This window comes from Marmota monax, unplaced genomic scaffold (genome assembly GCF_021218885.2).
Source record: "Marmota monax isolate L192 unplaced genomic scaffold, Marmota_monax_Labrador192_F-V1.1 WCK01_AAM20220418_F8-fsc00440, whole genome shotgun sequence".
NCBI classification, from domain to species: domain Eukaryota; kingdom Metazoa; phylum Chordata; class Mammalia; order Rodentia; family Sciuridae; genus Marmota; species Marmota monax.
In genome coordinates, this window is record NW_026693298.1 from 424492 (window position 1) to 430491 (window position 6000).

Below are 6000 nucleotides of genomic sequence, written 5' to 3' on the forward strand. Positions count from 1 at the left end.
CAAGTTAGACACAATCACAATTCTCCCTCACCCCACCCCTATTGCCAGGGATGGAAATCAGTGCCTTGTTTATGATGGACAAATACTCTACCACTGATGATTAGATGATTACTAAATAATCTTAGCCCAAGATCACAATTTTAGACATTTCAGCTTTCTATGCCAAACAAAAGGGAGACATGTGGATTCCCATTTCTTTCCCTTAGTAAAAGCAAAGAAATCAGGTCACATGACAGGCAGGTATAAGGTGGAACTGAAGCAAAATACACCCAGTCTCTGGATTTGGTTCTTAGCTCCAAATCTTCTTAAGAGACAGACCATTCATTGTTGTTCTGCCCTGGTGATCTCCCTTCTTGTTTATTTGGCAAGCTTCTCATTGTCTTTCAAACTCCTCCTGAACACTTCCACTGGCTGCATGTTCTATACTACCACTGCATGTTCTATACTACCACCATCCTTTGTGGCCCCTTTCATTGCTGCTGTTTTCACAGTAATTAAAACCATTTATTTGCACACAGATGGTTCACACTAGACAACTTCTTGAGAGATGAAACAATGCTTAATTCTTTATTCCAGTGTGTGCCTGGAACCTAGCTGCACTGAATACATATTTTCTATTAAGTTTCTCAAAGCCAAGTAATTTTCCCCTAAAAATCCCAAATCCCCTTTCTCATCATTCCCTTGTCCAGGTACCAGGTAAAGCCTGTGGCTACGTATAGAAAGATCTCCAGGGTTTAGAAGATTGGGGGAGGGGGGTGAAATTTTCATGTGAAATGCACAAGAGTCATGGGTGCAGAGGCCAGAGCAACTGCAAGGTTAGTCATCCACAGTTCTTTCTGCTGTAAAATCTGAGCCCTCCCCACAATGCTCCAACACTATGAACACAGCCTTGAACTGTGGGGTCAGCAGGTAAAGCTACATTTCCTTTGGTGATCTACTCTAAAACCAACTGGCCAGTATCTCCCTCCAGTAGCAATCTGTCCTGCCTTATATGAGTCTTTTCTTTTTTAAGTGCAACTTATTGGTGTTCTTGAACAAATCAGTTTTATATTTATTCTCTAAAGATAAATGATGCCATTAAGTCCTTCTAAGTGCATGAGAGAAGAGGTGGGGAGGGGAGAGAAAGAAAGTTATTATGCAAAGCAGTGAGACAAACAATTGGCCCAGAGTGAGAAATGTCAGCCTTCTGTTATTCTCTCATAGGCCTCTCTAGACTCCGTTTATAAAGTACATCATCTCTGAAATCCACCAAATTTCTGTAATGAAGCATTCCACAAAAAGCTATGACTTAGGTGAAATACCACAGCTGCACCTAACTCCACGTAGCTAACCCTATACTATGTATAACCATGCATCCCATGCCCAATAGTCCAGGTGACTCAAGACACAACTACCTGCTCCAAACACACTGGAGGCAAAAGGCTGGCACCTCAAAAACACACTTCAGGTAGCCCTGGATGATTCTACTGCAGCACTCACACCTCATTTTTGGAAAGCCCTATAACTCAAGTCTGAGGGCAGTGTCACAGAGTCAATAAATTCTAAACATAATCCTCATTAAAAAAATACTCCCACACATATACTGAGTACCTAATATTACAGGGATTTTCTAAATGATGGTATGGTCCTCATTTATATTTTTAAAAGTATAAAAAGATGCTTTGATACATTATGAGAACATCACCTGAAATAAATCAAACTAATATGTCAAGAACTAACAAAAAGGGGCTAGGGTATAGCTTAATGGTAGATCATGTCCTTACCATGTGCAAGGTCCCAGGTTCAACCTCCAGCACCAAAAATACTATAAACCAACAACAGTCAAGTAAAACCTCACAAAACAAAATGAAACCACAACTTAAAACATTCTCTGATATGTTAGTCCCAAATAAAAACAATTCCATAATGTCAATTTTTGTTTCATTATGCCAACCATCTGGAAAAAGACATGAACATATCAGTTACATGCCTATTTATGCTCTTAACATTCACATTCATACCACACTCACCATTCACCACAAACACGAACTACGTATCTAATAATAATGAAAGCAAATAAAATGCACTGAAACACATTCTACATGTTGTTATAAAGGTTTAGCATGTGTTTTCACCCTTCAAAACAACCATATGAGGTAAAAACTACAATTATATTATTTCCTAGCTACAGTTTGGTTCAATGACCCCCTCCAAACACACTGTCTTTATCTTTTTTACTTTGGTTTATTTCTCTTATTTATTATCAATAATCAGGTTCACTATAGATTATTCTGTGACTGGGAAACAAGAGCACCAAAGAACTGAAAATATACCATCCTTCAATCTGTGTATGGGGTGAAGGTGGGAGTTCATAACCCACTTGAATCAAAGTGTGGAATATGATATGTCAAGAAATTTGTAATGTTTTGAACAACCAACAATAAAAAATTTAAAAAAAATTAAAATAGACATACAATAAAAAAAAAAATATACCATCCTTTTCACTCACAAGCTCTGGTTTGCAACATTAATTCACAAACAATAAAGGCAGCAGATAGCTCCCATGAAAGGAGAAAGAGATACAAATACAAACACATTATAATCTGAGAAGCAATTAGGTCTCTAACTTGGAAAGTTAGGTATTTCCAGCTAAATACAGAATGGTGCATTTCCAGTGCCATTAACTTTAGGAAGACTGCAGCTAATCTCATTGAATCCATAAATAAAACCCACTCTGTGAACATTACATAATTCACCCTCTCATTTCCTGGACAGCAATCAATTCTTGAAAGGCAATCAACTTCTTTCTCCCCATGGAACAGGAAAAAAATTCTAGTGATGCTGTGTACACACCAAGACATATTCACTAAAATCGTCTCTTTGTGATTTTTGTCTCCCACCTAATTATAGATGAAATATGATTTACATTCCTTGTTCAAGTGTGACATATTTAATAGATTATTCCATATCAGTTTATCCAGTCAAGTCAGAATGACAGTAACACTGTTAATCAGGACCTACGTATCAATTTTAAGTTTCAGCTAGTTCAATGAAATTATCAAGAGTTGCGGGACACCATCAGTATGTTTTGCTCTCTGTGTCAAGACATTCAGAATATTTGTTGATTTCTCCTTCATGTTCTATTTCACTCACGGTGGGGGAAGAGAATATGTGCAACATGTGTGCTGAAACTCGGCCCCACATGCTCCATGGTGGGGATGTTGAGGGCCCAATCTAAGAAGAAGGATGCTGTCTTGCCACCTGGAGCCTTGACACCAGCTAAGCCATCAGGTCACATTTCCCTGTTCTGCTTGGAGACTGGAAAACCCAAGCCCCTCTGTGAAGAAACTTTTCTTCTCATCCTCTCATTTTGTCCTCTGGAACTCATTTTCCCCTCAACTCCCCTTCTTCCAAATCAGGGCAACTGTCTCTCTCAAACACTTTCCGATAGCACATAACCTTCTCCACTGTCACCTTGCACTGATCACTCCTTCCATTTATTACTAATTAAAATGAGGTTCTTTTATACAGGGTCTGAGTACCCCACCTCAGGATCTTCCTATTCATTCTTCTAAACCTTACAGCTTATAGTTCATTGCTGTTGGTGTTGAAACTATCCTAGCTCCTGGCTATAACTATGAGTTTACTAGCCTCATGGAAAAGAAATATACATCCTGTGCCTAGTCTACCTCTTTGAGCTGAGCAGACTGTCTCCCTTCTCTATCGTTTCATATCCTACATAAGTGAAATGTATTCCACTGCACTACTGTAAAGCGGAATGAGCTAATGTAAGTGCTTAGGAAACTACCTAGCACAAGGTAAGTGCTAAATGTTCTTTAACCTATGCTCATTCTTTCTTTCAGCTTATAATCTGACATGACAAGAAGAGGGCTGGTAGCTTAGATGTGGTCAAACAGCCACCTGGGGCCATGGTCAAGATTAAAGACACTAATTCTACCATATACCTTTCCATCAATCACTTGTCTGATAAACCAAACATTCACTAGAAAATTGCCAACAGAGTATTGTACCAAATTCTGCAGGTTTTAGAGGAGATAGTACTAAAATGTGGTACCTACACAAAGGAATACAAAGCCTGATTTAAAAAAAAAAACTGTCTTGTATAATTACAATAGAACTGATGAGACACAGTGATGACAGTAATCTCCAAGTGGGGCAATGAAAGATCTGGACAATTAAGAAATATTTAAGCTCAGGCTTGCAAAGATTCAACTTACTTCTCTGGCCAGTCATGGATCCTGAGAATCTGTTATTTGGGTCTGGGCCTCAGTGAGCAATGGACAGTGGTGGGAGTGTGTTCAAGATCAAGGTATGCTACAGCAGGTGACCGAGAGCACTTACCCAGGGTCAATTCAAAACAATCTAGAGATCAAGGACCAACAAGTTGACCTTAAACACATATCTTTAAAATCTAGTTATTTATGGAAAACAGTTCCTTGAAAATAAAAACAGACTTATCATGTGATCTAGCAATTTTACTTCTCTGTGTGTGTATATATACATATATAGATATCTATGTATGTACATACACACACACACACACACACACAAAAAAAAAAAAAAAAACAGAAAAGAGGATTGCAAAGAGAGTTGCACATCCATGTTCATAGCAACACTATATATACAACAGCCAAGAGGCAGAAGCACCTCACATGTAAAATAAAGAATGAATGGGTAAACAAAACGTGGTATAGACACCCAAGGAAAATGTTTACAGCGGGCCAGACAGACCGAAAGACAGCGCCCAGCGTGGCAAGCCCAGCGGGGACCCAGCGCCGCCAATGGGGCCCCGCATAAAGGCAGACGGGGGGGGGGGGCGCTTACCTCCAACGCTTCAAAAGTGACAAAGCTGGTCACGGCAAACCCATCGATGATGTCCTGTTCGGCCAAGGTGGACTCGCGCCGCTTCCTCCGCGGGGGTCTGGGCCGGGACCAGGCGGAGGACAGGGGCTTCCCATTGTCTTCCTTGTCGGAGCCCGACGACTAGGCAAGCGAGGGCCCCCGGTCTGGCCGGCCCCGCCGCCGCCCACCGCGCCGGCCCCCAGACCGCCCCGGGAGCACCTCTCCCGGTCTCGCTGCGACAGTCGGTTTTTGCGGAGTCCATGGCCCCGAGCCGGGCCATCCATGGCTCTGCCACGCCGGGGTCCCCGCGCTGGCCGCCCGCGCGCCACAGGCTCCAGCCGCGGCCGCACAAAAAAACAATTGACACGGAGCCCTCCCTCCGGCGGCACGGCGTCCCTCCGCCCAGAGCAGACGCTCGCCGACCGCACCCGCCGGCGGGCCAGCAAAGGTGGCGGCAAAGTGGGGGCGCGGAACTTCGCCCGCCCCGGCGCTGCAGAACGCCCCGCCGCTGCTCACGCAGGAAACTCACTGCCGGGCCGCAAGAGGTCCAAGCCGCGCAGCCAGCGGCGGCCGGGGCCAGGCAGCGCGAGCCCAGGGCATGCGCGCTGGCGAGGCCGGGCCTGCGCACTGGGGGTAGCGGGGCGCAGCGCTGGGGGGCGGACGGCGAGTGGCAGGGGGCGAGGGGGACGAGCGGCGGGGGCCGCGCGCGGGTGCGGCATCCGGAGCGCCCCGCGGGCCGCCCCCGACCCTCCACGCGTCGCGCGTCTTCCCGGGACACTTGCTCCTCGACTCGCCCGAGGAGCCCCAGGGCGTTTCCCCTGGGCGACCCACGGGGTCGGAGGAGGACGCTTCGGGCGGGGACACCGCGGGGCGCTCGGGATCGGGGCGTGACCAGGCGCTGCAGAGGGAGCGGGCTTCTGGCCGCGCGAGGCCCCGAAGCGCTCCTGCAAACATATTCTTCAGTCTCTGCCATATGAAGCCAATGAAAGATGCCTGCTGGTGACCAAATGATGCTCATGCAAAAAAAGTGGTTCCGAAAAATTTAATAAGCCTTATATTTTTAAAAATTGTGTCTTTATTTCTTCTTAGGAAATGTTTTCAATTCAAAATTTCATGTGACTTGATCAAGTGTGAAAACTGATGGAAGGTCATATGAAA

General features: G+C 44.7%; 1 protein-coding gene across 4 annotated transcripts in view; it reads right to left on the reverse strand.

Moving 5' to 3' along the window:
- The window catches only part of LOC124100911 (catenin delta-2-like), a 130942-nt gene extending 125542 nt beyond the window's left edge, over positions 1-5400 (reverse strand). For 3 of the 4 annotated variants that reach the window (XR_009227994.1, XM_058583182.1, XM_058583181.1), the window contains exon 1: positions 4825-5399. The gene's annotated coding sequence lies outside the window, so the exon portion shown is untranslated. Of the gene's footprint in view, positions 1-4824 lie in introns of all 4 variants that reach the window. The other variant, XM_058583183.1, reaches the window with a different exon arrangement.
- Between the last annotated feature and the right edge of the window lie 600 nt (positions 5401-6000).